The 10,177-nt window shown below is 37.2% G+C and overlaps 2 protein-coding genes across 2 annotated transcripts in view; both read right to left on the bottom strand.

Moving 5' to 3' along the window:
• Nucleotides 1-10,177, bottom strand: part of LOC311292520 (uncharacterized protein) — a 341,250-nt gene that overhangs the window by 201,921 nt on the left and 129,152 nt on the right. The window lies entirely within an intron of this gene.
• LOC311292532 (protein NLRC3-like) overlaps nucleotides 1-10,177 on the bottom strand; it is a 437,424-nt gene that overhangs the window by 298,258 nt on the left and 128,989 nt on the right. The gene's annotated exons all lie outside the window — the stretch shown is intronic.

The raw sequence follows: 10,177 nt of genomic DNA, 5'->3' as shown, positions 1-10,177 counted from the left end.
GTCATTTCATTGTATAAGTCATCACATGCACAATAGTGTAGCGACAATGGCATCTGCTTTTCAGATTAAGTGAATCATGCGATGGCGAACACATCGTCTTTGTCCTCAGGAAGACAGCGCTGGTTAATAATTGCCCCACGAGGACCAATTTACCAGCACCCATGTGACTCGTATCCCCCAACCTTACAGCCTCATGACATTCCACACACACATACACACACACACACACACACACACAAACACCCTTTTGTGTATAACTGAGAATAAGATAAATATCTGTTATTTTTCTTTATAATGTGTGTACCTTCCTATATGCACGTGTGATAGAGGTTTGGTTTGCTAGAGTAAAATCTTGAATTCTAAATGTTCACTGAAAGAAGGTTCCTCAATAGTGTCTTGTAACTCGACCTGGTTCGGTCTGGTAATTTGGTCATAAACTTTATGACCCAAAGCTGCATCTTATCCAGTTCCTATGCAAGCCAACATTCCAACACATGGAACTTTTCAGGGAACTTTTCAGAGAAAACCCTTCAAATGTTTGATACGTATTCCTTTGTTTCCCAGGTGTCTTCACTTACCATAACGGAAACACTGACAATTTTATTGTGTGTTTAATCAAACTTTATTTGTGTGTAATTATGCATATAAATGTAACGTTATGTTTCCCCAATCGTTACCTGTCATAATGGATATCTATGTAATCCTCTCCATCTCACGGAGACGAATCTTGACTGCAAGGTACAATAATACTTAAATTGTTCCAGGAACTATCACATTTCTAAGTATGAATCCTTTCCCTCATAAGACATATGGTAAAAGGGGGGGCGTGTTCTTCTTCACACAAAGAACTGTTTCCCGCTTCATATCAGGAGAGCTGATTCGCTCTGTCACAAAACAGGGCGTAAACAGATGTCTGTTAAAAGGACGAAACCCCCTCATCTCACTCTCTGATCCGTCTCTTCTCTCATCGATCCCGCTTGACCTCCTCCTCTTTCTCCACGTGCAGCGCTGCTCCGGTTGGACAGGCCCTCGCCTCGGCCTCTGGGACACATGGCCCGCGTCATGTAAAAGCCTGCCGTCTTTGCAACCAAGCTTTGCAACCTCTTCCGCACGGAAGACGAACTTTCTCGGTAATGTTACATCCAGTAAGCCTTTAAACTTCGCGGCACCTGAAGACGCAACAGAAACAGGACACCATCCGCGCTGTCCTGCCAGTTTCAGCATCGCGCCGAACAGAGAACAAACGTGCAAGTGACGGTAACCTTATCTGATAAAACTGCTTTCCAGGTTGTCTCGTGAACCTAGGTTTCTGTATGTAATAATTACTAGCTTTTCCCTTCTCTATATTTCTTTCTTGCTTTCTTTCTTTCATTTCATTTCATTCTGATCACTTATGTTCTTGTTTGTTTAAATGTTTGTTTGTTTATTGTTTGCATTTTTACGTACGTTTATATTTGTAGCTTATAATCTCTAGCGTGTGCCATTTTATTAATAAACCCATTTATACTTTTAACTGTCTCTGTGTTTGAAAACCCACTTTTTATAAAGTCAATGAAACAAAAGATCTATAAAGCTACAGGCTCTATATTATAAAACTACTTTGAGTAAGTTAGTTTTAATTTATAAACCCAAAGGGGTTTTGTCTTCGTGGCCAGAAGATAAACTTTCTTGGAGTTTTGTAAACAGGAATACTTCTTCTTAACTGTAATGATCAGACAGTACAGAACGAGGCATTTCCTATAATTGATAAAGTAAATGCATATGCGATTTATGAATTATGAATATGAGTCATAAATATTAATATACCTAAAATTCCCTATATCCTTGAGCTAATTCGCATTAACCCAGAGGCATTTACGTTACAATAGTCTGTTCAATTGTCAAAATTAGTCAAGAACATATATATATATATATATTATATACCATATAATATTATGAAGATATTATGATTTTTTATTATGATTTTTTTTTTGGTTTTGTTTGATTGTATCTACTCTGTTGTTCTGCTGTTCTATGTTGTTTGGACATGATCCTGAGGACCCCCATGAAAACGAGATGTTTCAGCTCATGGGGTTGATCCTCTAATAAATGTTCATAAATAAATAAATAAATAAATATATTATTGGCCACCGGGCCACGGTGGATGTCCCAGGCCAGCGAGGGGGCAATATAACTATGTGTGCTGCCATATCTGAGAATGGTGTGGCCACCCACATCCCCAGTCTTGGCCCATACGATACACAGATGCTCCTCATCTTCTTGGAGCGCCTTCATTTTAATTTGATCCCTGAAAATAAGAGAGGTCTCGAAGGGCCTCACCTACCACAATATGTCATTGTATGGGACAATGTGAATTTCCACCGTGGCCCGCTCATCAGGGCCTGGTTCACTATTCATCCAAGGTTGGTCATGGTGTTCCTACCACCTTACTCTCCTTTCCTCAATCCTATTGAGGAGTATTTCTCCGCTTGGAGGTGGAGAGTGTATGAGCATCGGGCTCAAGATCAGAGGTCCCTGCTCCATGCAATGGACGCTGCGTGTGAGGATATTACAGGAGATCAGTGTAGGGGATGGTTGCGACATGCACACCGTTTCTTCCCTCGTTGCATCGCAAGGGAGAATATACACTGTGATGTGGACGAGAATCTGTGACCAGACAGACAGCAGCGTGTGGATGGCCAGGAGAGGGAGGGTGAGTACAGCGACCAGTGAAGAAATGTTACTGTAGTTGTGAAACTCCAGCTTTATTTACAGCACTGTAGGCTGCATATAATTTTCATTGTTTATTGTTTGTGTGTTTATATTACAGTATATTATGCTGTATACATTTTCTTTTTACTCTGATGTATGGAAGTTACTTTATGTGTGTGAATGATAATGGTTATAATTTCCTTGGCAGTATGAGTGCAATGTGTTTTTTTTTTAGTTTTATACACAATTGTATTCTGTTAGCTAGACAAAAAACAGTACAGTAACCACTGTCAATGAAGGACTGGGCTAAGACTGAAAGGTGGACATGAGGGATATTTCAATGGTCCTCTGCCATTGTGACAAAACATCTAAACATTTTGACTTGCAGTGCTTACACAATGCCAAAGGGATGAAGCATTTTGGGGGCACTGACTGTTTAAATGAGAAGGAAATTTAGTTTTGACACATGAGTAAACTGTTTTGGGAGAGGTATGAACTTTTGCAGGTGAACCATGGTATTGTGCCGAACCACCCACGTTATACTGGCAAAAGCACCATGAGTGTTGAGAACGTCCGGTCTGTTTCAAGAAATGAGCCAAAGCAATTGAGAAGGATCTTTGCCATTTTCATGGCACTGACTCTAGAGCTGAAGATCTTTGCCCGAACCCGACGGGACCCGACGGGTTTGGTCGGGTTCGGTCTTAATTTCTATTATTTTACACGGGCTCGGGCCGGGCTCGGGCTCGCGTTCGGGTTGCGTGGTAAATGAGCGGTCAGGTGATGTGTTTAGATTAGCGTGAAAATGGATCTTGAGGAGGTGAAATGGAGGCTGGTCTCTGGAGGACTTATTTTATTTCTTTGTTCCAACTTCCAAGTGGCCTCTAGTCTCCGTTAGTCATGAATAAATGATGTTAAAAATTGTATAAATTACTCCTTTTTTTACGAAAGACAAAGGTGCTGTGTGCGTGCGGCGCAGTCTCTTTTTTTCTTTTTCTCCCTTTTCCGCCGAGTGGTGCGTGTGCCGGCTCGCGGTGTGAAGCGCGTGTCCGCGCTATTCTCCAACACTCATATCACTGCTGATAGACGGCCTTTTGGACAGTCGGGCTGTAAACGGGTTCGGGCTTTTAAAAAGCTGTCAATCAAAATGTACTTGTCGGGCTCGGGCCAAACTCTGTCGGGCTCGGGCCTTTTCGGGCCGAACTTTTAAGGCCCGATTACAGCTCTAATGGGAAACAGATTTAGTTTTGAAGCATGAGTGAACAGTTTTGGGAGAGATATGAGTTTTTGCAAGTGAGCTATAGTGTTGTGCTGAACTGTAAGACTGTTTTGCCAAAAGATCTTAGAGTTTTGAGAATGTAATTTCTGTTTCAAGAAATGAGCCAAACCAATGGAGAAAAACTGTAATCTGAAATACTGCATTAATTGAATTTTTTTTGTTGAAAAATTCGATTTTTTTTTAAAAATTATTTTCAATTGCAAAAATTAACCATAATTAATGCATAAATATTAATAAGTACCATCAAATCCTCTCAAAATACAAAATAAAAAATATTACTGAACAAAAATAAATTGCATTGGTTTTACTGGGGTGGAGGAAGTTTAATTTTTAGGTGTCCAGTCACTTCATGAGAGGAGGCCTATTATACTGTGTGTGTGTGTGTGTGTGTGTGTGTGTGTGCAGATGCTGAAATAACTGTTTGAGTTTGTGTAGGAGACTGTTGTCATGTTGATTTATATTGTGTGATAGGCTGTTAGATTAATCCATATAGACAATCAGCCATAGTTTTATTAAGAAAACATATAATTCTTTTAAATTTCTCTTCAAATGTTTATGTAGATCCCCTTTGTGCAGCGGAGAGCCCAGAGAGCCCAGCCGAGGAGTGGACGAGGCTGGCGATAGTGACGACTGACAGCTGGAGACGGCTCATCCGGACAATCCAACTCAAATTAACAGTGTTTTAATGTGATGTGGTCTTTCAGAGAAACAGGACAGCAGAGAAATAATAAAAATGAGTGGGAGAGAGATGGATGGGCTCGGCTTGCTCTGATAGTGACCTTCAGCTCATCTGTATTGTTGGGTGTGCAGTAACTCGTCTCCCTCACGACATTATCGCATAGATCTGTGCGGTTCAGGAGAGTTTACTGGCTAGTGCTGGCGGGAGAGAGAGACAGGGATGTGGGACATTCTGTTACGAGACGAGACGAGATGATGGACCATGAGGTGTTGCTTCCATTCCCTGTTTGGGATTCACTTCCCAAAAGGCAGGCACCACATAGTCTATCCTAGTGTGTCACTGACTGTGTTGCACTTGGCAAAAAACACTGTAAATTGACAATGCCAGAAGTTCAGATTAAAATAAAATATATATATATATATTTCTTGTTTAAATTTCTATCTATAGAAAATGTCATTAGTTTACAAATGGCATATTGGTGCATATAGTGCACTGGTTGAAGTAGGCCTAATTGCATGGGATGCAGCTATATATTTGAATAAATGTTTTAAAGTTTGTTTAATGTTTGTTTGAATCATTTCATCCGCCCCAATGACAGTCTTCCAGCCTGAGAAATACACTACTTGGTCCGTATTCTGCTTATTTACCAGGCTATATAGTGATGACTCAATCAAATGAAAAACATTTGAACAGTGGTGGAAAGAGTACTAAAAACTGTACTTAAGTAAAAGTATTGCTACTTAAGTAATAATTTACTTGAGTACAAGTAGAAGTACTGAAAAATAATATGACTCAAGTAAGAGCAAATAAGTAGTTTGCTTAAAAACTACTAAAGTAACTATGTTACAAAGTACTTTATTATTATTTTTCTATTTTTACCCAAAATGGGGAGATGATAGCGATATGGAGCGCTAAACACTCTCATGTCATCTGTCTCATTCATACTGGAAGCCCAGTACACACTGATTCATACCTCGTGCAGAAAGTCCACAAGTGAGATTCATAGAAGAGATTCACTTATGACGTTTCAGGAAATGGCAATATGGATATAATAACATGCAAATAGAGACATTTGACTGCTGAAACATGAAGACAAACACATGATAGAGATAATATATCTGTGTTCATCAAGCTATCTCAGGTATTTTCATAAGAATGATGTCTTTAAAGGGATAGTTCACCCAAAAAGAAAAATTAGCCCCTGATTTATTCACCCTCAAGTCATCCTAGGTGTATATGACTTTCTTCTTTCAGACGAACACAATCAGAGTTATATTAAAAAATGTTGTGGCTCTTCCAAGCTTTATAATGGCAGTGAATGGCTGGAGAAAATTTGAAGCCCAAAAAAGTGCATCCTTCCCTGATAAATGTGCTCCACCTTTACTCCGGGGGTTAATAAAGTCCTTCTGAAGTGAAACCATGCGTTTGTGTAAGGAAAATACCCATATTTATAACTTTATAAACTATAATCACTGGCATCCGCCAGACGACCATACGCATCGAGTTACGGTGGAAGACTAACCCCTGACCCGACGCATAATGTGTATATTGAACTTGAACTTGAACTTGAATTTGCGTAGTATGCGTATGGTCGTCTGGCGGAAGCTAGTTATTTTAGATTATAAAGTTATAAATAGTATTTGACTAAATCATGGGCTAATTTTCATTTTTGGATGAACTAACCCAGTGGTTCTCAACTCCAGTCCTCAGGACCCGCTGCTCTGCACATTTTGTATGTCTCTCTTATCTGACACACTCAGTTCAGTTCATGGAGTCTCTCCTTATGAGCTGATGATCTGGTTCAGGTGTGTTAAATAAGGGAGACATACAAAATGTGCAGAGCAGTGGGTCACGAGGACTGGAGTTGAGAACCACTGAAACCCATTACAGTTTTTCTCGATTGCTTAAACACATTTCTTGAAACTATGCCTCGTATTCTCAAAACTATAAACACAAATCCATAACGTCTCACCCAATTCCCCAAACATCATATTTTCAGGTCAAAATGAAGCTCTACACTCAAAACCATTCACTCTTGCTGAAAAACCAAACTTTGACCTCAGCCTGGACACACAAGCCCTCAAAATCACACACACTACAACATAGTCTAACACACTGGTGCAATAAATTCAAAACAACATTTCCAAAACTGGTAAGTTATGTTGCTTGTGGTTCCCCCATCACAAACCTTTTCACATGATGAACACAAAAGACACAACCAGTGGATACATTGGCACATACACAGAAAACACACACACACACACAAAAATATTTTTTTTTCCTGTTTTACTCTTTTTTTTTTTACTCTCTCCTCTAATTATTTTTTTATATTTACTTACAGTAAGATTTGTGTGACCAACATATGACAGTAAAAGAGCACACACAAACCATATTCTAATATGGAATTCGAATTGGATTGGATTGGTAAAGAGTGTTGGTCGTGACAGGAGGGCCTCCATCCACTCAAGGAGACAATATGAGGGAAACGTCTAAGAATGTTCCACATATGGTTGAAACACCATCATTTGCCTGAAAGATAACATTCTGGGAGTCAAGACTATAAAGGAGAAAGGATGCCCTCCCTTCACTGTCACACTCTGCAGCCACTCTGTGTGACTGTACGACTGCTGACCTTTTCTTGCAAGAAAATACACCTCATCAAAGACTATTGGAAATGTTTGTCTTTTATTCAGTGATAGAATTCTGTTTGCCACCACACACCTCCCTGAAGGTTCTCGAGGCGACGGTAAAGCGACTCAAATTTGGCCTTACTCGTAGCCCAGCCTCCCTCATAGTCATACCATTGACAAAGACATGGGCAACTAGAGTGGCTTGAATTTCATCTGAGACTGCTTGTCTTCTTGCCCTTGCCCTTCCTCCTCCTCATTCTTATCCCTCTTCCTTCATGTCTTTCTGGATCCATTGTTCCAAAACTCAATAAACTGATTTGGGCCCCTTTATATATCTATTGAAGGATCTGATTGATGTGTGTTAAATTTTGACTCTTAGTGTTTCCACCTGGGTAATTGTGTGCTAACTGAGCTGAAGCTGTGCTGACTTGAGTGAACAATTTTGAATGCTAGTGCTTTCTAAATGACAACATGGTCTAGGCAATGAGAAATGAAGGGATTTGTGTGTAAAGTTTTGCAGTGACAGTACAACAAATCTGACTCATGTGTCAAAACAGGGAATAGAGTTTAGAGTTTAGAGAAATGGGTGTGCTTTTTGATAAATGGCATTATGGTTTTGAAATTTTAGTTCAAAAACCTGGTTATAGTGTTTAAGCAATCGAGAAAAACTGTAATGCAATGCTAATCAACATAGCCTGTATTATAGAGTTTAATAAAATAATATATTCTCACACATGAAACCACAGAAGTAATTTCAAGTAATTTTGATTTCGAAGCAAAACATGATATTAAACTCATAAATTGTAGTGTTTGACGGTATGCTAAGCAAACATACTAGCTTTCCCTGTTGTCAAGAGCAAATGTTTTATTACTAATTAGTAATTTTGAAAAGTAAGTCCAAGATCATTTGAATGTTGTCATTTGAATCATTTCATAATTGAAAGCAAAGAAGGTTAAGTGAAAGGTCCGATAAAAAAAAGAGAGATGAAGTATGAATAAAAAAGTGGTAGTAAAAAAAATAAAAATAAAAATAAGTGGGGTAGGGTTAACATGTTAGATTAAATGCTCTTTTTTTCGTTCTACCGAAAATGTGCTGGAGCCATACAAAAATGTAATATATGGCCATATATGTACTTATATTTTAAATAGCATGACATATATCTATACATATATTTGACTTATATGAGAACACAATATATGCCTGCAACATATATCTATACATATATTTGACTTATCTGAGAACACAATATATGACTGCAACATATATCTACATATATTTGACTTATCTGAGAACACAATATATGCCTGCAACATATATCTATACATATATTTGACTTATCTGAGAACACAATATATGACTGCAACATATATTTATACATATATTTGACTTATCTGAGAACACAATATATGCTTGCAACATATATCTATACATATATTTGACTTATCTGAGAACACAATATATGCCTGCAACATATATCTATACATATATTTGACTTATCTGAGAACACAATATATGACTGCAACATATATCTACATATATTTGACTTATCTGAGAACACAATATATGCCTGCAACATATATCTATACATATATTTGACTTATCTGAGAACACAATATATGCCTGCAACATATATCTATACATATATTTGACTTATCTGACAACACAATATATGCCTGCAACATATATGAACATTTATGTGTCCAAACATGTGAAGAAAATATTTGAGTTCATCCATATATGATACCATATATCTGCATATATTACAGTATAGTATTGGTTTCTCGCATATATGGACAACATTAATTATAAATATGTGACATACATATTTGTTTTCAACATATTTAATAAATGTATGTAAACATACACTGTAACCCTTTACTGTAAATTTACAACGAATTTCTTACAGAATTGTACTGTATTTCCATAATACAGTATTAAGATGTATATTTTACAGAACAGCTGTAAATATCCTCCTGGGACCCCCAAAAAAAAAGTTTTTTGAATTTAGTTTTTTTCCATGTCATCACACTGTTTAGAGCACAATAAACAAATGGTAAAAAAACATTTTTGAAAAATAATATTTTATTCATACGTTATGCTATGTCCTCTGTAGTGGACACCAGGACTAAGTTGTTTAAAAAATAAAATGACATGAAATTATATGTATAGGCAAAAACAATGGGATTTTTTTTTCAATCACCAATAAATTTGGGGGTTTCAGGATTTTTTCAACCAAAATTTGTATAAAGATTATTCTCAACTATGTTATGAAAGAAAAAACGGAATGAATTGATACACCATTTTACTTTATGCAATATGTGGGTAAAATGTCCATAAATTAATATTCCCATTCAATGCAATGTATCTATAAACTGTATCTAATTTGCACCTTAATGTGTTCTTGGAGCAACATTTAATGAAAAAAGAAGTGTAATAATTGGAGTAATAATTGGCAACATTTTAATAATAATATCTAATAGTTCATAGGAATATTGATGTATAATTTATTTCCATATTCATTTGTTGTGTCTCACAAAATGCCTGATAAACATGATTTAAGTCTTGATGTCCTCTACAGTGGACACGTTTGAAATCAATGCCCTGTTCTGTAACAGAAATCTTTTTTTTTTTTTAAACCCCATAACATTTTCCTGAGATGTTGTTTTATGAAATACAATTTGAAAAGTAGTCCAATTTAAATTATAATTACAATATATTATCATATTTCCATAAGAATGCTACATTTGATCACTAAATTAATGTCAGACATTTTTAAAGACCAAGGAGAAGTTGTTTTCATGGTGAAACCTCCAAACATTTGGTGTCTCTGAAAAGTCCTGAATGTGCTCTTTATAGGACACCCAGGTTGTGTCATGTGACATGTATGATGTCAGAGAAAT

Source organism: Rutilus rutilus, assembly GCF_951802725.1.
Source record: "Rutilus rutilus genome assembly, chromosome: 6".
NCBI lineage: Eukaryota > Metazoa > Chordata > Actinopteri > Cypriniformes > Leuciscidae > Rutilus > Rutilus rutilus.
The sequence above is the reverse complement of the archived record's forward strand: the minus strand, read 5'-3'. Positions and strand labels throughout refer to the sequence as shown.